The 24,638-nt window shown below is 40.9% G+C and overlaps 1 protein-coding gene across 4 annotated transcripts in view; it reads left to right on the top strand.

Moving 5' to 3' along the window:
- The window catches only part of SUGCT (succinyl-CoA:glutarate-CoA transferase), a 553,331-nt gene that overhangs the window by 411,896 nt on the left and 116,797 nt on the right, over positions 1-24,638 (top strand). The window lies entirely within an intron of this gene.

Genomic DNA, 24,638 nt, shown 5'->3' on the forward strand with positions numbered 1-24,638 from the left:
AGCCCCAGGCCTCTGAGGCTGGCTTCCGCTTCCAGCAGAGATTTTTACATGTGAGGACAGGAAACGTTTGTTCGCCTTCTTCATTTTAGGACACCGTCGCCCGCCTCCCTACCCACGCACCCTCGTTTGGTTCCTCCTGAAAAGTTCTGCCAGCATTAAGCAACCATCTTTTCATGTGGCTTGGACTGAACTTGTCCTCGGAAGTAAGTGTGGCGGGGCATGCCTATCTCAGCCACCCCAGCCACTTCTGAAAGCTCCATCCCTCCGATGCCCCAGTGTTCAGACAGTGGGCCAGTCTGCGAGCAGCACTGGGGGCCTGCTGCTCCCAAGACCAACACTGCACTTTGCAGAGAAGTCACTGCTACCTGTTTGTTTTATCTTTTCCCCCTTCTAGTAGTTTTATTTATTTCTTTTTAAAATTGAAGTCTAGTCAGTTTACAATGTTGTGTCAATTTCTGGTGTACACCATAGTGTTTCAGTCATCCATATACGTATATTCATTTTCATATTCTTTTTCATTAGAGGTGACTACAAGATATTGAATATAGTTTCCTGTGCTATACAGAAGAAACCTGTTGTATATCTATTTTATATACATATAAAATATTTATTTTTATATAGTAGTTAATATCTGCAAATCTCGCCCTCCTAATTTATACCCGTTTTTTGAAAGACAGGTATCCTGAGAAACAATGATTATATGCTGGCTGTATGCACAGCATTTCCCAGATGATCATTTAAAAATGACAGAATTGGTTCAGGGAAATACAGAAGTACATAGAGATTAAGGGCATTGTTCAAAGTCCACAGACCATTCGAGCATCCATCGAAGGTGAATTTCCAGATCTCCTGCCTACCAAATTTCATCTTGTGAGCTGCATTTAGCAGCTGTTTATTTTCAACTGTTGGGAAGCTTTAGAGCAATTCTAAAAATGCAGCCTGCTCTGTCACCTTGATTTGTTAAAACTCCACTGAGAAGTTCCGTGAAGGGGTCCAGTGGGGGCTCTCCCCTGCCTCGCAGCAGAGGAAATGGACTTGCAAAAGAGCTCATGTGTGGCCTGGAGCCAAACAGTGAGTTAGTGGGAGACGGGTTCTAGAAACTCAGCCTCAGGTTTGGAGTCCCTGGTGGACCTTTGGGTGACAGTTATGACCTTGGCTGACACAGGCGTGCCAAAGTGAAGCAGTAGAAATGCAGAAGAAATTCAAAGATGAGTGTCATATACACCTGTGTGACATCATCACAGGAGGTGACTTTCACTTTGTCATCAGCCTTTTCAGTAAACCCAGCCAAGAATTAGCTTCCCCAAGTACCCCTCCCCACCGCCAAAAGCCTGAGGGTTCTGCGGGACGCACGGCAATCTGAAAGCAGCCAGGTTTTCCTCAGATTGTGTAGGTGGCGATAAAGAGATAATTTTCAGTGACCAGATCTCTTTTGCATCTTACTTTTTGTCCTGGGTGGGCAGGAAGGCTGTTAGAACAAAATTAAGAGAAAATTTAAAATCCAGTTTCTAACCTTCAATTCTGTTGAGATTTTTTTTCCTAATGTGAAAGAAACTTGGCACTGTTTCAGGGGGAGAGAAATAATAGAGCGGAAAACACATTTTCATGTGACTTCTTCCGTAAAAACATCAACGTCAAGGAAACCAAGTTAAATCATCATTCATTACCTTTAAGAGCCTCAAATTACCTTCTCAGCTTCTTGGACGATGGGCATCTGGCTGCCTTTTCCTCCCCCGTGTGCACAGCAGTGCCGTCCGGAGCATGTGGTGTTGGTACACTAGATTTATGCGTATTTTAAAGGCACTGAACCCTCCTAACTTTAACCCTCTGTTCTAAGGGTCAACCTACTGTAAAGCTACTTTCAGTTTCATAGTAATCTATCAACCTGAGTCTGCTCCGTGCTTTTGGGGTTGAGAGAACTGTGGCGTAAAGTGTTCTTGTTAATGCCCTGCGAGCGCCAGTGTGGGATTTCCAGCTCAATAAAAGATCACCAAAGTGCTTTTTTTTTTTACTTCCCTGGGCTGGTTTCTTATCCTGCGGGGGCTCACCTATAAACCAGAACTCAACATGGAACTCTTTTATAGTCAGAAACCACGCTACTCTTAAATCAGCCCACACGCTGTGCAAGATTTTTTTGACTAGAGGTGGTTCTGTCCCTTACACCTAACAGCCGTTCTACCATTCCTGCCCCGGCTTTCTTAGTCCAAGGAAAAGCCTCTAAGTGATACCTGCATAGAGTCTTAAAACAGGAGAAATATACATTCTGTGTGTGTGTGTGTGTGTGTGTGTGTGTGTGTGTGTGTGTGTGTGTGTGTGTGTGAAAGAGAGAGAGCAATAGAAGGAGAGAGGGGATACATGTATACCTGCTGGTATGTCTTCTCTGTGAATGGTGGTTGTTGTCTGGGTCCAAGCGACATGGCTCTTTGAAACAGTTTTGCCCTGGCGAGCTCAGCACACCTGAAGCTCTACATTGGCTCAGAGAATTCCCTCAGAATGCGTTTTTTGAGCCCTCTCCTCCTCCCACCTTCCGCATCCTCTCTGCAGATACTCAACTTTCTTTGGCGATTGGAAGGATTGGGGGTACCATCTTACAGAGCAGAGTTCCTGAAAAGTGATAAATCCCTTTTATGTCGTGGAAAAAGAGATCTAGTAAAGTTTATTGACTTGCCCAAGGTCACCCTAATTAGTGATTTTAGGAAAGTTCTGTTCTTGGTTCCAAGAGCCGGCAATAAAGTGAATATTCTTCCTCTTCTTTGGTGCCAGGAAAACTGATACTCAGATTTCCATACTGGTAATCCCAGGTGGTCATTCATACACATGAGAGCTTCTCAAACAGAAGAATGGATCGTCTTTTTCAAGCACTGCTCCAGATTTGGGGGCCAACAATCTGAAGTTACAGGCCGTTGTGCTAATTGTCTTGAGAGGATACCAGATAATGGCAACACATGGTCCCTGTGTTCTGTGAGCCTCCAGTCTGTTTGGGGAGACAAGAGGTCTAAAGCATCTTACCAGCACAGAAAGACTGTGACATAACTATAGAGGTAGCTGACGTGTCTTGTGTGGCGTGTACTGCTTTCTGGAACACTGACAAGAATCAGGAGGAAAAAAGTAAAACCTGTCCAAAGTCAACAAAGTTGTCTGAAAGCTCATGCTAGAAAAAAAAAGTGGGCCCACAGACCCTTACTGGGCATTTTGGTTTGGACACAATGCCTACAATGTGGCCTAGAGGGTTTTTCCATCACTATGATAACTTCCAGGCTTTTGATGCAGAAGAACTGGTTTTGAGATTAGGTGCTACTGCTTGCTGGCTGTGTGATCTTGGGCAAGTCAGTGACTTCTCTGTGTTACCATCTTTTCTCTCAATGGAGTTAGAATATCTACCTGACGAGGACACTGTGAGGGCTAGCAGAGGTATTATACTGGCATGTGCAGATGATGACATTGGATACTGGCACAGGGGGCTCTTTCAAATACCCGGTATATAATTACAGTGGACTAGAGGCACAACTCTAGAAGAGAGACAGGACCCACAGCTGCAGAGGTAGACACGTTAGAGAGAGACGGATTCCAGCTCATAGGTGACCACAGGGTAGAGGCCACTTAACATAACACAGATCATCAGCATCGGGATAAATGTTCAGACCTGACTCAGCATGAGGATGTCATTACATCAGGGCAGTCTGTCCAGGGTTATCAAGAATAAGCTTACCTACCCGGGTCCTGATTAACTGAGAGCCTGGCATCACAGGAGGATATATCTTTTTTGTATTGAACTGTTACAGTTATAACAACTGACTCAGCTAATCCTGCACATGTTACTGTGGTCCAGGTACTTACTATTTGAAGGACTTCACATTGTATTCACTCATTTAATCCTCAGCAAGGTCTCATTGAGGAGAGGTAATTAGGTTTATTTATTTATGTTTAGAGGAAGTACCGGGGATTGAACCCAGGACCTAGTGCATGCTAAGCATGTGCTCTGCCACTTGAGCTATAGCCTCCCTTCAAGGGTGTCTTTCTGAAAGTTACACAGCTGTCAAGTGATAGAGATTTTTAACCCAAGTGGCTTGACTCCAGAATCCACATTTTAGAAACCACTGTATAAATGATATTAAGTTAATACTTCTAAGCCCTGATTTGTCAGACATGGAGAAAACATCTGAATATTTGCCTTTCAAGTTTGTAATTTTGAGCATTCAGAGATTTCCAGTTTTTATGAGGTTAAATTTATCAGTGAAAAAAATGAATTCTTTCTTACCCACACCAAGTTTAGCTACCCAGTTTTACTTTATTCTGTTTCTTTTATAATTGTATTCAAATTTAATTTGGCTTTTTATTTTGTGATACGTATGGATTCACAGGAAGTTGCAAAAATAGTCCAGAGCAATCATGTGTACCCTTCACCCAGTTTCCCCCAATGTTTACATTTTACACAACTTCAGCACACTATCAAAATCAGGAAATTGACACTGGTGCAATGTGTGTGCGTAATTCAGTGCCATTGATCACTTGTGTAGATTCGTGTAATGCACACTGCGGTCAAAATACAGAATTATTCCATCATCACACAGATTTTTATGCTTTTATTTTTATTCAAAAATGTCTGAGTCATCTGGATTTGATTTTGGTGATACCTTGAAGTAGGGAATCTATCTTCTAATTTCCAATTTACTCAGCACCATTTATTTTTATAAATAATCATCTGACACTAATTAGAAATTCCACCCTTCTGTTTCAGCACTGCAGGGTTACAAACCCCAAATCTTTCAGAGCTCAGAGTTGTTCTTCCAATTCATACATTACCTCCCTAAAATTTGGGTCATGGCAGAAGTGGGATTTGATTTTTCTGCCATCAGAAACAACGGAGCTTACGTCAGGAAATCCAGTCTTTCCACATCCTTGCTAGCACTACTTACTTCTTGTCTTTCTGACAACAACCATTATAATAGGTGTGAAATCACATCTCATTGTGGTTTTGATTTACATTTCCCTGATGATTATTGACACCGATCATCTTTTCAATACCTGTATCATTGGCCCTCTCTGTGTCTTCTTTGGAAAAGTGTCTACTCATGTCTTCATCTCATTTTTAAATCAGATTTTTTTTTTCTTGCCATTGAGTTGTATGGGTTTTTTAAAACACATTTTGGGTTTTAACCCCTTATATGATATATGATTTGCAAATATTTCCTCCCATTCCATAGATTGCCTTTTCATTTTAACAATGTCTCCTTCGCTATCCAGAACCTTTTTAGTTAGATGTAGCCCCACTTGTTAATAATCTCTGCTTTTGTTGCCTTTAAGTGTGTAGCCTAGGGAAGGACTCAACATAGTCTAGTATTTTTATGATCATTATAATCTCCAATAATATAACGTTCCTTTTATTTATGGCAAATGCATTTTATTCATGTCAGTATGTGCCTTTAGTCATGATGGTATTTCTTAATCCCTGTTGTAAGGTCAGCATGATAGCCTTAGAATGGAGGGAAAATGTGGTCATTATAACATTTGAGTATGAAGTGAATAATCAGTGCCATAGTCCATTTAGGCTGCTGTAACAAACTAATATAAACTAGGTGCCTTATAAACAGCCAAAATTATTTGTCACGGTTCTGGAAACTAGGAAGTCCAGGCTCAAGGCACCAGCAGACTCAGTGTCTGGAAGGCCCACTTCTTTGCTTGCAGACTGCCACCTTTTCACTGTGTCCTCACAGGGCAGCAGGAGAGATGACCCTCTCTTATAAGGCACTAATCCCCTTTCTGAGGGTGCCACCCTCATGACCTAATTATCTCCCAAAGGCCCCACTTCTAAATACCATCACAGTGGGGATTAGGTTTTGACATACGAATTTGCGGGGGGGACATGAGCATTCAGTCTATAGCAGCCAATTAGTGGAAACAGCCTCTTGCTCCTTGGGTCGTGTTTTCATGGCAGTGTCTTCCTCTGTTGGCAGTAATATCCATTCAGCAGCTTTCCAGAGGGGTTTCTCACATAGGGACATCTAGCCTTGCTCCCAAGACCACCTCCAGTGGGCAGCTGTCTGTAGTGACCTTGCTCAGGCTTAATCTAGAGGAAACCACCGCATTGTCTGGGGTTTACAAGATAGCTTTGTATGACAGCTTTGTGTTCAGGAAGCCAGGCTATGTAACCTTGCTGCCCCTTCTTCTTTTTTGTGTGTGGATTCAGCCCCACAGACCCTCACTTAGGTCGGATGAGCAGTCCTGTTCCTTACAGGAGTTGTCACAAAGATTGCGGTCATGACTCAGCTCTGACAACGGGAGAGCTGCTCGCTCTCATTGTCCACCCTCAACCTGGGGCACCCAGCACCTACTCCAAGAGCAGCCCCGGGTTCTCTGTAGTGTGGAGCTTCTTTGAAGTAAACTCTAATAGGAGCTCATTACATGAATCTATATCTCACACTAAAGGAAGAATCTGCCTTTAAGTGAAGGGTATAAATTTGAAATCCCAGTGTAAGATAGGAAAATACTGCAATAGCTACTCTTAAAAAGAAAATAAAAGGAGAGGCTGTTTGAGAAAAGGAGAAAATGTGTTTACTCTCTTTTCTCTGCTTCATCCTTGTTTTGTTAGGGAGGTGTTTTGTGTGTGTGTATGTGAGTGTTTTGCTTCCAGGTTGTCCCTGTAAAACGCAAGAAGGATGCTGTGATTATCATTTCCTAAAGAGGCACCCCTACAGGAAATTGGGCTGCAAGAAAGGAAAAGTGTGTGTTTTCCTGAAGGAAGTGCTTGTAGAAGGCTGAATCTGGGAAACAAATCATGGCGAAGGCATAAATAAACGTCTGGCGCTTTGCATTTGAATGGTGAGATAGTACCTTTGGTCCCAAGGAAAGCAATTTCTCTTTGGACGTGGTCCTTAAGGCATGCGAAAGATTCAGGTTTAATTTTAAAACCAGCACCTTCCTTCTCCTCATCTTCCCTAAACCAGCTGACCACAGGCACATACTTACTCCACAACCACCAATTTCAGGATACTTACAAATGGGAAAATTGAATTCCACTTAGAAAAGAAGTATTAGAAATCTCCACGGATGTAAGCCTGAAATATTGTTTCTAAGTAAGCGCTGGTGGGTTTTTCTTCCTTTCGAAAGAATCCACTTCCTATGTTAAAACTTGCCTGGGTTATAAATTGTAAATGAAATCTTTTTTCCATGCGTTAAAAAACTTACTGACAATAAAACTTTAGCAAAGACTAGATTGTATTGAAAGCAAAAAGTGAAGTTGAAATTTTCAGTTGTGAGCATACGTGATATTAAATGTCTTCTTTTATGAAATTGATTAATAACATATTTAGACACTTCGAATAAAATGAGATGGAAATAAGTAATTCCTTCCGTTGTGGCTTTGGGGAGTAGGACTTGGTCTCAGTGAAACTTCCCGATTTACAGTATCCACATGACAACAGGAAGCAGGTAGCTGTTTCACGAAACACAATAGAGCTGATGTCATGTGGGGAACCAGGACTGAAAGGCTTTCTGGCTACTCTGTGCTTTAATGATGTCTTTTACCTAACTCGGTCTGGATGGTTGAGACTGAATGCCTTTGAAAATCCTTCCTTCCCGTTCCAGGTGGTGATAAGAGGGAGGGAGGTTTGCATAGTGTGTGCACCTCTTGCAGGGCCATTCAGAGCTCTCACTGAGTGAAAGAAGTAAATGAGTAGATAATAACCTTTCCTGGAAGATGTCTTCATCTCAGTCTTCTGGTCTCATCTGCGGTCTCTGGTTCTCCTGCGTGCCTACAGTCTCTTCTCTGTAAGGACAGACTTTGAAAACAGATGCCCGTGATGCCGCCACCTGCTCAGAGCCCCCGAGGACTTCCCAGGGCACCATGTTTGCACTGTGACCTGCAAGCCCCTCCATGGTCAGGGCCCCGGTGACCTCCTAAACTCATCTCCTGCCACGGTCTCCCTCACGATCTGAGCCCCCACCAGGGGCTTTACACGTCCCATGACATTCCCATCGCATTTACGTGTCTGTCTGTTCGGGTGTCTCCTCCTCAATGAGCCCTCCGCCTGCACCCCGAGTTTTCACTCTCTATCCCTAGCCAACCATCATCAATTTGTTGAAAACTCAGCCCCCGTGCTCATCAGAGGTTTGACTGTCACTTGATTCTCTTTTCCCCTGGAATCTTAATTTAAGAAAATTTCCTTTAAGAATTTTTATTTGCAAAGATGCCATCTAAAATAAGTAGAATATAACTCCTGTGTCCATTACAGTGGAACAATAAAGTCTCTGAACTTATTTTAAAATGAAAGCTCCTAACTCCCCCCGCCCCCACCCTGGCCCACTTCATTCAGAAGTCTGCCAGGGGCGGGGGGCAGAAGAGGGGTGCACGACTGACTTCAGTTCCATTTCTTCATCTGTCGTTTGCCCCCCCGACCCTCACTCCAACTGCCTGCCAGGAGAGGGACCTGAGGTGTAGGGCAGAAAAAGCTCAGTTGACTTGGTGTTGGATGAGCTGGTGTAGACCTTCTGGGCTTGGAGACTGCTCCAGGCGGACCCCTTCACGATGTGCTTTTGAATTACTCTGAGAGCTCCCCAGGAATTGACTGCAGGTCCCTTAGCTCACACAGTATCTCCCCTGAGCCTGGCCTGATAGCATTTCCTCAGCCCCAGCCTCTGAAGCCAGTAAATATAATAAACCTTTCATCTTTTCTTAGTTGTCTTATTTAAGCTTCTCTTATTAAGCTTGAGGGAAAGAGGGATTTTACATGGTCAGAGGGTGTTTTTACAATACGCCACCGTTCTCCAACATTTCATACTCAAGAGCTGGGTGTTGAGTTAGGAGTTACGACGCCGATTTTTGCTGCCTCCTTGCAAGGTCTACAAAGGTGGTCTAGAAGCACAGCAACCTGTTACTCTGTGTTTAACCTTTGTTTTCCCTTAACCAGCACAGAGGTAGGAGTCTTCCTATTTCAATCCTGTATATCCTGTAGCTCTTGTGGATCCTACTCTGGACTCAGGCGTCTAGCAGTGGTCAGTTTGAGTCTTGGGCTGAAAGAATCAGTTGTGTTCAGAACTATTCTTTCAAACAATTATTCCTTCAAACTCCAGCTCTCCACCTTCCCCCATCCCTATTTCTCCTCTCAAACTCATGCATCATGTTTCATATATTTTTAAAAATCATATTTTCTTCTCTCTTTTGGAAGGGAGGCGTTCTGAACCACATAAAGGGATTTAATTTGCCATCTACCTCCTTTTTGCCATATAGAAAACTATCCAGAGTTATTAAATTAGGGACTATGTTAAATTTTATGTCACTTTCCATGGTGAGGTTATTTAGCTAACATTAATGATTGAAAACAAAACAAAACAAAAAACAAAAGGAATACAACCACTCACTTGCCCCCATTCCAAAAAGTCAGAAGATTTCCTGAGATTTGTCATATACTGAGTTAAGTGGCTCTAAAAACGGAGAGCTATGGTTCTGCTGGAGTTTCTGTTTAATCTCCCAGTTTTGCCCGAAGCCATGAAGTCGACCTCAGAGCAGAGCCTCTCTCCAGCCCTTACTCCCAAAATGAAAACCATGTGCTTGTGTGGGTTTTCTTTGTTTTTCTTTTTAAACTTCTCCATTATTTAATGAAACTATTTAGTAATGTTTAAGTCTTAAATAATAGGGTTCACATTGGCTGTTATCAATTAAGTGACATTAACACAAACACTTGTTCTCAGAAGCACATTTAACTCTGGACATGTTTAAAGCCAATTGTAACACCCTGGAGGGAGCTAGAAACTCTTTGAATTTTTACAAGTCAAACTACACACGATAATACATAAAAATAATATGTATGTGAAATACTTAATATTTGCACAGCTCCCATTCATCCTTGCCTCCTTTCATGAAGGCAATTTATCAATCTGAACTCCCACTCTGGATAGTGTTACTTCTGACTCTAGTTTAATGGCGGAAAAATCGAATTCACACTGGGGTTATATCATATTTCAGAAGTCGGGACGCAAACCACAACTCTGTACACCTAGTGCGTTGTGAAGATGTCTCCTCCTTTCACCTGCCAGGAGTTAAGACTGTCTTGGAAAAGAAGAATTGCAGGGGTGTGACTTGTGATGATGAAAATCACGCTTTGAATTCTACTGAGACAGTCATTTTTTAAAAAACTCTCTTTTGTTTTTAAAACAGACCAACCTAGTACAGATAGGTCATTCTTGAGCATTTATTCATTTCACTTGTGCAGCAGAGAATGAGCAGTGCACAGCCAGTGCAGCAAACACAACAGAGGTGTTGACATGGGGGTTGCGATGGGGAAATTTTGCATCTGTGATCTAATTTGCACAGTTGCAAAAAGCATTTGGCCCGCTTCTGCTGCCGTCTTAAAGTCTCCTCTCTTACTTTCTGACATCCCCTCACCTGCCTTTTAGGAACCCAGTGTCCACTCCATCCATGAACTCTCCATTCCCACAAAACCAACGAGCAGAAAAGCTCAACCCTCGTTCCCCAGGGAGGCAAATGAGCTAACATTAATCTACAGTTGGGTGTGATTGGCTCTCCCCTGAGCTCCAGATTTGTGTGTATCCAACTGAGAGCTGGGCTTAGCCACTAGGAGATAACGACCTACAGCAGCTCAAACCTGACACATCCGACATTGAGTTTAGTTTTGCCCCTTCTAGCTCAGTGGATGGGTACAAGCATGTCAGAAAGCCTACAAGCTGCTAAAGGGATGATTTGCCCAGACTTCTGCCTTGTCCTTGCCTCTCCATGTTCAATCAGTTGTCAAGTCCTACTTCCACCTCCTGACTCTGTCTTCTATCTGATTCTTTTTCAGTTTCCCCGGACTTGTCACTTGACATTCTCACTGTCATTTCAATGCCTGAGCCCACAGGTCTGCTTGCAGTTTCCTCAGTCAGATTGGTTGTTGGTACATATTCCATATCTCCACGTTAGGTTGTTCCCAGCTCTCACAGCCCCAGTCTGCATCGTCAGTTTTCTCTGATTCATCACAGACTTCTTCAGAGACCTCTTCCTCCTCCTCCCCCCTTCTCGGACCATCGTTTACTCCCTTGTTACTCTGTGGTTCGCCCATCGTACATTGATAAACTAAGGACTGGATCTATGTATAGCATTTCTTTTTTTGATTGAAATACAGTCAGTTACAAAGTGTCGATTTCTGGTGTACAGCACACTGTCCCAGTCATGTGTATACATACATATACTTGTTCTCATATTCTTTGTCATTAAAGGTTATTACAAGATATTGAATACAGTTCCCTGTGCTATACAGAAGAAATTAATTAAATTATTTATTTTTTTATGTAGTGGTTAACCTTTGCAACTCTCAAACTCCCAAATTTATCCCTTCCCACCCCCTTCCCCCCAGTAACCATAAAATTGTTTACTATGTCTGTGAGTCTGTTTCTGTTTTGTAGATGAGTTCATTAGTGTCCTGTTTTGTCTTTTTTTTTTTTAGATTCCACATATGAGTCATATTATATGGTATTTAGCACTTTTTTAAAAAAATTGAAGTCTAGTTGATTTACAGTGTGTTAGTTTCGCATGTACAGCAAAGTGATTCATATTAAAGTTGTACTTGTGTGTGCTATTTTTGAGATTCTTTTCCGTTATAGGTCATTACAAGGTATTGAATATAGTTCCCTGGGCTATACCGTAGGACCTCGTTGTTTATCTGTTTTATATGTAGTAGTTTGTATCTGCTAATCCCAAGCTCTTAATTTGTCCCTCCCCTCCTCTTTCCCCTTTGGTGACCATAAAAGTGTTGTCAATGCCTGTGAATCTGTTTCTGTTTTGTAAATACGTTCATTTGACTCATTTTTTAAGACTCCACATATGAGTGATATCATGTGATGTTTTATAGCACTTTTTATTGACTCACCCTTCTTCCCCGCTGGCTGCTTCTCTGACGGCAGGAGCATTTTCAGACCCATCTGCCTGTCATTAGTGCTAGGCACAGAATAGCTGCTAGTTAAGGGTCAGCTGAGTGCACCGCCTGGATGTGGGCTTTGTGAAAAATGATCTTGTGTGTGTTTCCGTAACATAGCGGTTATCACGTTCACCTAAGAGATGAACTTGTGAATTCACCTGCTGAGCGGGGTGGGAGGAATATGTTTCTGACTTTAGCGTACTGTGTGCACTCGATACACTCCTGCAGAGTTCTGTTGAGTACTGAAAGCAGAGGCTTTTCAGCCCTGTACAGTAAGCCCTTCTCCCTGATCCCCATGGGCCAGAAGAATGGACGCCAGCAATGAGGAACACTAGTTTTTAGTTTGCTGAGTCCTGTTACATATGTGACTGAAGCAGTGATAAGTCAGGAAACCAAAGTGGCCAGTTAGCTCTTCACCCTCCAAAACTAGAATCCTTTTGAAGCCCTAAACTCTGACTTCAAAACCTTAACCTAGGCCAACCTCTACAAATTGTTCCTACAAATTTAATCAATCCATCAATGAAGATCTATACAGTGGTTGTTACGTTTAAGACACTGAAAATTTAAATAGAATAAGCTTTGTGATATATGAACAAAAATGATTTATTCAATAAAATTTAGGGTGATTGGCTTATTCATTTGTGAAAAAGTTAATTTCAAGTTTATTAAAGATTTAAATGCAAAATGTAATCATAGGAGGAAAAACAGGTGACTATTTGTTACATAAAATTAGAGAAATCATGAGCATGACAGCTGAAGAAGACACTATTTGACTCTATAAAAACAAAAATCTTCTATGTATCTGTTAAACACAGTCATACATACAAAGGCAAATACTATACTTTATGGCACTTAAGACATTGATTATATGATGCAACCTTATAAGTATCACTAAGAAAGGGAAAAAATACCCAACAAAAGTAACAAATATGATTTGCCATCAATTGTAAAACGTGACTTGATTTTAAGGATGGGGAAATAGATCTCTTGGGATCAAGAAAGTATGGTAGCAAACTCGAAAAAAAACGACAGAAAAATGCGGTCCGCTCACCTCTAGTGGGGCGATCACTTTGTACAACCTTTCTGGATGCAATTTAGCAGTTATGTTACCAAAGCTTTTAAAACATGCATCCTTTTGACCTCCAGATTTTACTTCTTGGAATTTGTGCTGAGGACATGATCAAGAATGTGTAGAAAGATTAAGCTACATATTTCTTCATTGCCATAATATTTATAAAACCAAAACATTGGAATGATTTAAGTGTTCAGAAATCAGTGATTAGTTAAACAAACTATAGCATGTCTACATCAGGGCACTGTTTCAGTCATTAAAAATGATGCTGTGGATGAAAATTAATTGGCGTGGAAAGATCTTCACCGTTTTGATTCCATTTCTCCATGAAAAAGAAATATATGACTATACAGAGAAAAAAACGGGAAACTAAATTTATATTTGAGGCAGTTACTGAGGGAAGTGTCACAATAAGAATTCTGTTTTCCTTTTTTTTATTTATATATTTCAGTTAAAAAACCATCTATAGGATGTTTTTAGCATGACAGTGAAACGTTATTTTCTATTTAATATGAAAGTCATGCCTTTAGTAGATTTTTAAAAGTATTTGAAATATTAAGGGGAGAATACAAATGAAAGTTACTGAAATAAAAATACATACTGTGTCCTTGAGTTTGGCCACTTGCGCAAAACAATACTGCGTGCAAAGTCGAATTTTAAAAAGTAATATTAAAAACTAGTATAAAAAAGTAGCGTAAGAGCGAGTTTATCCCTCTTTCATTGCTACGTGGATTAATAACAAGTCAAGTTCCTATTTGTGTCTTCTGTATGTATTAAGATTCTAACCCCTGCAACCAAATCCAACAAAATCTTATGAAAAATTTCAGTAATAATTCTTGGGAAGGCACTTAAAAATTAGCAAGTATTCAGTGTAACCCGACCTTGAGTGTCACATTTTCACATCTGTTTTTCATGTTGTGATACTTATTTGAGATCTGGTATTATTAAGTAATGAGGAAAATATCTGACTGTTACCATAGGTAACAGGGCAGCAACTCGAGGCCGATGGGTCGGCATGCTTTGTCTATACAATGTAATTCAAATAAAGTCATAACATTATGGCTGTAGCCTTCATCCGTCAAGTATCTGTACACTTTTTTCTCTGATAAATGAACTGCTAAGCTTTCTGACTGGTTAATAATAGTACAGCTTTTGCTCTTCCGTTTAAAATTGCTATCAGCAGTTTGGAGATTTAGGTATATACATAAACATTTTTAAGTGATTCTGCAGTGGCATTTTTTTTTTCTTTCAGTAAAAGAACTTTGAGTATTTTAAATAATACTTATTGAAATGGATTCCGCATACTTGTGTTCAAGCCAGCGTCCACACTATTGCCACAATCTCTGGGAACGAGTTCTTCTAATATTAGAGACTACAAAAATATTGATTTATAGCCTTCCTTCTCAAAGACTATATCATGTAAAATTTTTTAAAAAACTCACAGATATGAAAGGAGACCACTTTGAAAGGGTGATTGAATATAGTTCTTTCCACCTATCAAGTAGGTTTGGAGATTCCCTATGCAGCGTTCCTAAAAGGCAGATTTCATTGTGTTATCGCACGTTTAAACCTGTTAGTATCTCTATATTGTCCTTAGGATAAAGTCCAGGATCCCTCACGTACCTTACAGACCCATACATGATGTGGCACTTCCCAGCCTTCTAAGTTCATCTGCCCTCAGTGACCCCTTCCGTTCTACCTTCTAACAAGCAGGGCTTCATTTAGGGCACTGGCTGTGCCTTGCTCTCTGGCATGTGGACCTTTGCTCACACTGTTCCTTCTGAAACTCTCTGGTCATTCTTTCTCTTCTGTCTGTAGTATCTTGATCTGTTTCCCAGTCTGTTTCAGACTCTTGTACATCTATTATTATTATTATTCATTTATTTTTTATTATTAACACTCTTGCTGATAACCAGCAGTAATAAGGTTGATTCTCCATTTCTGATTTCCATCAAGAGCTTTTGGTTCCTCTTGTTCCTCCCACTTTGGTCCCTCTGGCAACAACCCAGAGGGAGCCAGCCATGATAAGTCACGTGTCTGGAGCAACCTCCAAATGTGTGGGACCTCTCCAAGCCATCAACTCAGGAAGAGCAAAGCTGAAAACTGGGTCAGGCAAAGAGTTACCAAAGCCCACCACAGAAAACTCGAAAGCAGAATGAAGTTGGGAAGGGGGGTAAACACAGAGGAAGAACAGGGAAAAAATCAGAGAACCACATAGCACCAGTGCAAGGACACAAGAGCTCAGATGAGACATCCAAGGCTGCCTTTGGTTACCGCACCAGGCTTGTGCAATGCTGGTGTGACAGCCATAAGTTTTTTTTTTATTATTATTATTTATTGAAGTACAGCCAGTTATAATGTGTCAATTTCTGGTATACAGCACAATGTCCCAGTCATGCATATAGATACATATATTCATTTTCATATTCTTTTTCATTAATGGGTATTACAAGATATTGAATATAGTTCCCTGTGCTATACAGAAGAAATTTTAAAATCTATTTTTATATATAGTGACTAACATTTACAACTCTCAAACCCCCAAATTTATCCTTTCCCACCCCTTTCCCCCCATTAACCATAAGATTGTTTGCTATGTCTGTGAGTCTGTTTCTGTTTTGTAGATGAGTTCATTTCTGTCCTCTTTTTTTTCTTTTTTTTTTAAATTCCACATGTAAGTGATATCATGTGGAACTTTTCTTTCTCTTTTTGGCTTACTTCACTTAGAATGACAGTCTCTAGGTCCAACCATGTTACTGCAAAAGGCATTATTTTATTCTTTTTTATGGCTGAGTAGTATTCCATTGTATAAATATACCACAATTTCTTTATCCAGTCTTCTGTCAATGGACTTTTAGGTTGTCTCCATGTCTTGGCTATCATATATAGTGCTGCTATGAACATTGGGGTGCATGTATCTTTTCAAATTAGAGTTCCCTCCAGATATATGCCCAGGAGTGGGATTGCTGGATCATATGGTAAGACTGTTTTTAGTTTTTTGAGGAATCTCCATATTGTTTTCCATAATGGCTGCACCAAACTACATTCCTACCAACCATGTAGGAAGGTTCCCTTTTCTCCACACCCTCTCCAGGATTTATCATTTGTGGACTTTTTAAAAAGTCATAAGTTTAGATTCCAGTCTCTCTACTGCTGCATGTGACCTTGGGCAAGTCACTTCATCTCCTGTGATTGTTAGAGTCGTGTCACTTGGCTTAGTCACAAACCCTTTGGGCCTGAGTATTATCTATCAGCCGAGCAACTTAACTGAGATCTGTATTTGTCAAAGTTTGCACAGAAATGTCCAGACGTCCAAGGTGATATGGCAGGATTCACAAAACTATAGGATAAAAATTTTACAACTGCTAGGAGCATTAATTTTGTATAGCGTGATGACGTTAAATATTATCATTTTTAATTCGTTGAAAAATGGATCTGCTGTGGCATCAAATGCAAAATTCAAAAACAGTTTCAGGATAAGGCATGAGATTACAAAGGCATTTTATCCATGGTCAGCCTCTGTAGGCTCTCCCTCCAGATCTTTAAGGGACCCCGGGTTATTTCTTTGCTGTTTGGGACCTTTTGGTGGACAAATATGAGAAGGAGAGACTATGGCATTTATTACTCAGGCTCTTTCCAGCTAAACAAGAATTTTTTTTTTAAATAAAAAGATCAGTGTAATGTGTTAACTCTAAACTTTGTTAACAGTGGTATTCTCCCTCTTTGTAATAAGTAAGATGATAAACTTAATGTGACCAAACACCACTTATCTATGTCATGTGGTTGCTTCTTTTTTTTTGTCCCTAAATTTATATTGAATATATTGTATTGGTGAAGTCATTCTTCTTCTTGAATGTATCTTTCATTAAAGCTCATCTTTTACGTATCATCTTCGAAGTGATACGGTGTTTTGACAACACCAAGGAAGCTCTACCCCATGTTATATAAAAGATTTTAAAAACAAACCTCCATTTTCTCTATGTCTTTCTAGGTTCTGCTTGGGTTTATAACAATAGGGTATTTCTTTCCGTGGTCTTTCTGAGCTTGACTGTCCATGAACACAGCTCAGGTTAATTTTCCCAAATACTCGAACAGTGAGTCTTGTGACAGTAATTGGGGCTTTTGATGTTCCCACTTCAGTGACTGTTTATGCAAGAGCCCTAAAAAGGCAGGTGCTGGAGCCAGTCTGTAGCAGCTTTCTTCACTCTGAGGATGTGCTGATGGATGAAAGCAGAACCTAAACAGTCACTACCTGTGTAATTGAGAACCCCCTTGATTTAAAAAAAAAAAAAAAGAGGTAAATCCTGGTGCTGGGAGGTAGCAAACCAGATTACCACAAACTAGCGCTTTCGTTTTATCCTTCTGCCTCACTCAAGTGGCATTCATTCAGGGTGCCATGTTTCTCCCACCTCTTGAGAGGTATCACGGACTTTCTTTACTGAGTGGTATATTTAAGCCATTTGAGTATTTTCGCTGTCTGCAGCAGGGATGGCAGATAAGGAATGCTATCAGTGCATCTCACTGTGAGACGTAACGGTGAAATGCTGCAATGCAGGGAATTTTATTTGGGACTGCAATTTAATAAATGATGGACTATCTCTAGGTCAGATCTAGTCCAGATCAGTCACTACCATCTGTCACCAAGCTACAGCCAACTGGCAGCCGGTTGGTGGCCATTATGAAATCCATTAGTAATTTCAGTTCATTTCTTAATTAATGGACATACTTATGCACAGAACATTCCATAATTGACCATTTTCTTAAAGCAGCTTCATTCCAGGCCTAAAACCCGGACGGTTCTTTGCCTCTGAGAAGTTGCCTTCTGGTTTGCAGTTGCTACAGTGGGGATAAAGTTTCTTCTGTCACTGTTTATGCTAGTGTGCAGTCTGTGAAGGGGTGGTAGGTTTGGAAATTCTGTTTTGTGTAGCTTGAAGTAGAAAATATTATTCTCAATGAGACTTCTAGTGTTGGAGGCATTTCAAGACTGCCCTTTCATGCGAGCTTTTAGTACTGCATACATAATTCTGTCCCCAGATGAAGGCAGGCCTCATAGAAGCCTATGAACAAGAAAACCTATCCACTTAAATACAAAGAAGGCTGGCCTGTGTTTGGGGCTGTTTTCCCAGTCAGTTTTTATTTTATCTCAATGATTCCATCCACCACAAATTGACAGAGTAGAGGACTTCCTATTTTTGGGTTGCCAACAAGCACGTTTTGCTACCAATAAATTCTCCTAAATAATAAGCATAATAATTAACACTAATTGGGAAAAAATTAAGCATAAAGAAGGCAGACAGCTGTGAAAACAAACCAAGCATGCAGCTCTCCAGTTTAAAGAAATCCTAGCTCACTCTTATATTATAATGTAGGAGAATCATATTTTTGTTCTATTTTTGTATAATAAACACACATACAACCAAGTGAAAGTAGACCTTGGTGCAGTGCTCAGCCATTCGCATGCTGTGATGATATAGCTCATTTAAATGCTCCTTGGAAATGTTGGCTCATTCAATGAGAAAACAGTCAGTTTTAGACCAAGTATAGTCAATTCCAAAAAGCAGTCAGGCCAGTTGCATGGAAATGAATTTTTCACTTCTCCACTGGTTGTATTGGAATCACATCGACACAGACCGAAGATGGAATGACCATTGTGAAACCACATGTTTATCCACTCTGGGTAGCGTGGCCCTGAAGGATCTCTGATGAATCTGCGTTTTCTTAAGTTGCTCGTGGTGGTCCTCTGAACAGGACCTTCTGGAGGTGGGGTCGGAGGGGATGCTCTCTTGGATCTGATCAGTTGGGGTACGGATGCTGTGAAGGTCCCGGGCTGGGGATGAGGGTGGCAAAGGGCCAGAGAGTGTCCTGTTCCCCACCACCCTGTGCACAGAATTTTCACCCGTTATGCACAGCTGATGAATCTGGAACACAGGCTATGTGCAATTCTCCTACCAAAGTAAGAGTTTCTTCTTACAAGGACTTAACTAACTTCATGAGGAAAGTAAGTCAGATTTTGGGGAGCTAACCCTTTATCTTGTACATTAACCTTGATGATGGTTTCATTTCAGCAAGTGGCTTTAGAGGAGAGACACCTGGGCTCAGGACGTCACTCTCAGTGACTAACCGCCTAGAGCTGCTTCTTCCTGGATTGACAGTCAAAGAATGATGGGCAAGACTCAGGGATTTATTGATTGACTCCTTCATCCAATGAATGAAACGTAGGGAAGTTAAGGGAAAATTGAATCCAAATCTTTGTGCAGTTTTCAACCTACTAGAATGTGCCGGCCTTGGGCGCAAGAACAGTGCACCACAGCACAAGTGTGAATCAAATGAGTGAGATTCCTGGCGGATGAGTGCAGACACAGACAGCTGGTGTCTGTTTCTGAGGGGTTTTGGTGTTGGTTAGTCTTGCTTAAACCAGCGGTGAGTAGGTTAGCCAGGCTTAAGCCAGCTGTGATTAGGTTGGCACTCAAAACACAAAGCAAAACCAAACAACCCCAAATCCTCTTAGCATTTTTAAAACCTCCTCAAGCCAACCTAAAGCAAATCACAAATCCCTGAAAGGTACTACTTTACATCTTTTACTTGGGGAACTGGTTGAAACAGATCATTTGATCTTCTTTCCTAGAAAGTCAACATTTTCGTTTCTTGGCTCAGAGAGGAAACTATGAAAATCATAGTAATATGCATTTTGATGGTCTTTGTATGCCTTTATGAGACTGGTGCTCTGTGATCTATCATGCCAGTGAAGACAGAGGAAAGTAGGTGTTCAGTAAGATGCTTGGCTTCTAGTTCTAAAAAGCTCACATGTGGCAGCCTACACTTACTTAACTGTGTTCATTTATTCAAATCATATAGTAACTGGTTTTTCTTTTATTGGAGATGATATATTTTAGCAGAATTCAAATCTGCTGAGTTCCCCGTATTTGAGTGTAGCCTGAAATTAGAAAGGTTACACAGAATAAGTGAAAAAGTCCCACCAAATTTCCTTATAATGTAAATCTTGCCCAAAGGTAGTTTTTGCAAGGGAGGGTAGCCAAATATTATCTTTTACGAGTTTTATTCTTAAGGATTGAGACACCCTAGAAGGATATGAGGTTTAAGGACATAAATCAGTAGGTTTGGAAACACATTACTAGGAAATATGAGTTGATAAAGCCACTTCAGGGACACGTCCAAAAGAGATGACTGACACACTGTTAAACATCATGCGTATGTAAAAGCGATTTTCTCTTGGTCTGAACATAGACGGAATCAGTAAATAACTCTTGAAGGCATGAAGGCTTTAATCCATTTGCATATAACGCTCAATGCATATTTCTACCGAAGCTGAATTCCCGTGTTCCTACTTTGCTTTCCTACCACATCTTTTTGACCTTTCAGGTGAAGCATTCCCCCCGCCCTCCTTTTTTTAACTTGGTCAATAAAATGTCCATGTGGCATATTGAGGCGATGTCTTTCAAGCTGATAAAGTTACTTGTAAACTGTATAAATCACCAACAACATCTGTACTTTCAAGTCATGTTTGCCTTCTGAAAAGAACCTCCCAGTATTGTGGTATAAGTGATTTGCTTCTGAGATCAGCCAGCTTGGTGTCCACATACAGAAAGCAAACCGGCAGAGTTGTCTATGAACTTTTTATAGAACTATTGATACTTCTACCTAACTAAAATAATAAAATTCTCCCAAAGTACTGGGAGAAAATTAGTGGTAACACCACTCATAAGCACATCAGATATGTTTCCATGAGGCTGGTCCTTGGGCATACAACTAGCAAGATCCCCAAATTTAGCTGGAGGTAGATGGGCTGGACTCTCTCTGTCTCTCTCCTTTCCTGCAGGCCTAGGGGCTGCTGCTGCTTTTCCTTTTGCTTCTGTTTGCAGAAGGATACAAAAAGCACAGATACCTCTCTGATCACTGGGCAGGTGATCCTTTACCCTCTAGCATGTCCTCCACCCCACTGTCACTTACTAGGCACTTGACAGCTGTTAGAGAATCAACACGTGGATCGATATTTATGCTGTTTCCTGTCTGTTTCCTGAAAGGATTGAAGGCAGTTGGTAAGAAGACACATGGGAAACAGAACAAAAAAATTAAGATAAGAAAAAGACCAGACACCATGTGAAGAAAATGAATAGACATTTATGCCGGGGCCAGGGCCTCAGATGAGATCACTTGAGCACTAGAGCACTAGACTTAACTCTAAACTGAACACTTGATTGACTATGTTATTCTCTTAACCTGAGAAAACAAAATGTGCAAGGAGGATTTGTTCACATGGGAGCACCAGCAGGCGGGAGGATCTGGCACAGAGGAGCATTGCCACAGTTTCGTGTCTGTCTGGCACACTTGGTCCTACATCCCTCCTATTCAGAAGCTCTGGGGCTGGCTGAATGCAATGGCATGGAATCTGGGATCCAAGTGCAGCCTCTGAAGTCAGTACAATGCAATTTGAATGTGTATTATATATGTAATATATCTGTTTATTGTGCCTATGACATGTTATATATATATATAAATTTATACAGACAAAACATATGTATGTTTACCTCGTATGCATGAAAACCAAACTTCTATTGGAATCAACTCTCTATCCTTTATTTATAAAAAAGACAAATTGGAAACAGATAAAACATTAACAAACTCATTTTATTTAAGGTTTGAGAAGAGGAAAGGAAAATCCTTCTACACATCTATTCTGCCACCATAAAAGGGGCCTTTGGCTGCCTTTGCCTCGCCTGTTTTTATAGCCCCATTAAAACTCCAGAAGTACTCAGAGTAGATGAGAGCAATGCTTGACCAGAGCAGTGCCTTCTCGGACGGGGGCTGTTCTGGACTCCTTCCGGTTGCTCCTCCCCACCTCTCACTGCAGCCTGGTCTCGTTTCCCCTCCCAGGATGTGTGCGTCCGGTGTCTTCTCATGCGGTTACATTATTGAGAGTCTTGCCACTCAGGGTCTATCCTGACAGCATCAGTGTCACCTGGGAGCTTGTTAGAAGGGCAGTCTTGGAAATGCAAATCTCCTAAACCAGCTCTCATGCTAGGCTGTGAAGCACTGATCCAGAGCACACTTGAGCTTAAATGAATGAATGAGTGAAGGCGTAGGTGAATGAATGGATGATCGAAAAATGGGAGACCTTTCTTTAGGATTCTCTTTTACAGGTGTGTATTATCTAATGCAGTCTTCTGAGAATCCTAATGTCTAAATGAGGCAACACATATTCTGTCCTGGTAGAGAGGGGACGGCTTAGAATTCTTACCCATTTTTAATCTTTTAATCTTTCGAGTTCCTGCTTACTCTATATTTTTTCTTTTCTTTTTTTTTTTAAATGTGATCTTCCTTTTTGTTTAATTTTAACAATTTTAATTGAATATACTTGACATATAACATTGTTTAAGGTGTACACGTGTTGATTTGATACATTTGTATATTACACTATGATTGCAATTGTAGTGTTAGCTCACACGCCTAACACATCACATGATATCCTTTCTTTTCTTGTGGTGAGAATAGTTAAGATCTAGTCTCTTAGACTTTTCTTTGCAGAAGTATTTCCTTCTAGCTAAAAACCGACCTATTAAGTAGGTGACTATCATGGCACATTAAGAATTGTAGAAGAGCCATCTTAATTAGACTGAAGCATTATGCTGTACACCAGAAATTGACACAACATAGTAAACTGACTCTACTTCAATAAATTATATATATACAAAAAAAAAAAAAAAAGAAAAAAGAATCGTAGAAGATTCTGGGCATTAGAGACCTATCTGTCCCTTTCCAGAGTCTTTTCTAACCTTTTCACTTGTTTCTTTCCTCTCTCTTTTAACTATTGGTATTTACCAGAACTTTCTGTCCTCCAGCTTGGCTCATAGGCTCCCTCCTAGAGATAATCTCTTGAATCTTATAATTAATTTTTTATACCTACCTTAAAATACGATTTCTCAGCAGACTAAATCCAAGTCTCTAGTTCCCAGAATTGCTGTGCTGTTGATGAAAGTCCCAGACTCTTTCCATGGAGAAATTGATTTTCCTCCATTTCTACTCCCTTAAATCATCTGGCAGCCTTGATTTGTGAAGATACATTTTTTTTTTAAGATGAGGAGAAGGAGTAAGGAGAGTGTAGAACTTTACACAGAGGGTCAGCAAGCAACTCTTGATCAAAAATAGGTACGTTTATAATCAGGAAGGCAGTAAGTAGAAGGCGGTACAGAAGAGGGGCTGACAGCTTTGTCTCTGGCACCAGGCGGGCTCAATCCATAACTCAGCTCTGCCCTTTAGACTGGCTGCGTGGTCTTACCAAATTACCAACAAATAGACCCTGTACCTCAGTTTCTTTGTTTGTAAAATGGGGTTAATAGGCAATGCGAAGAAACAGTCATGCAAAAATGCTTGGCACACCACGAGCATTCATTAAATATTGGCAATTATTACCCAATATGTACTAATCCGTATGCCCCAGTCACTAAACTCTTAGATGTCTCTAAAGGTCTACATCTTATATTCCAGCGTAATCATTCATGGAGAGAGGTTACACTGAGAGCCGGGTGAGAGAAAAGCTGAGGCGCCCCAGCAGGGCAGCCGAGTCGGCAAGGTTTTATTCTGGAGGACCTCGGCTCTGGGTTGCCCCCCCCCCAAACCGTGACGGGATGCACTGTAGCTGCTTGGAATGTGCTTTTCCATGCGAGCAACAAGCTTGATCATCAGGGGAGGGGTTAGTGCTTACCGCCAGAAGGCTGTGCACTAAGAAAACAGAGAACGATGTATAAACAAGGCGCAACACTTGCGTGGCAGGTGAAAGATGAATGGGGTACTTAAGCGAGGCTCGGGAGACAGAGCAGCGTGCGTGATTGAAGGGCTGCCCTGACGATGTGCATTGTGTTTGGAGAAACAGGTGAGGCCCCCTCGGGCTGTCAAATACTGAATAATATATTAGTAGGGATGGTATCACGTTATTGTTAGTGGCTCCTTTGCTCCCTGTTAGCTAAGGCAGTAACTTTCTCTCCATACAGGGATTTCATGACCTTTGAGATTTTGTTTTATTTTATAATTTTTTTCTTTTTTGCTTTCTGCAACTATGCTTTTCCATGCTATCTACCAAGATGTCATGATTTCTTTAGGGGGGAAATTTATTATTGTTGTACCCTGGAAGTTATTCTTTAGCTTATCCAAGAGATACGAATTCCTTTTTGCCTTTCCCAGTCCCAGGTGTGGGTTCCCTCAGTCTCAGTGGATACAAAGCTGCAACTTTTTGGAGACTATTTGCCAAGCAGCCTTGTGCATCTTCAGCTATAGAATCTGGCCCACAGGACCACACTCCCCCTCCATAAGCACTTTTCATTTAGGTGAGTCCCTAGGGCCATTGTAGTCCTTTTTCAACGTACATTTATACTTTGACAAATGGAGACCATTCCACTGAAAACATTCAGTTATGCCTTTTGTGTCTGATAGCTATTATGCTGAAGCTTGCAAGCAACACCATATCCACCCCTGTAGGTGTGGTTTCTTCCCAATTCGTCATCCTGTTCAATGAGAACCGAGTTTCTCAAACTTCGGTTCTTGAAAAGGTCACTATCAATTCAATATAACTTTTTCTTCTAGTTCTGAATGCGTGAGTCATAAAGATGAAATATTTAATTACAGTAGATGGAGAATTTGGCGTT

Source organism: Camelus dromedarius, chromosome 7 (genome assembly GCF_036321535.1).
Source record: "Camelus dromedarius isolate mCamDro1 chromosome 7, mCamDro1.pat, whole genome shotgun sequence".
Taxonomy (NCBI): Eukaryota; Metazoa; Chordata; class Mammalia; order Artiodactyla; family Camelidae; genus Camelus; species Camelus dromedarius.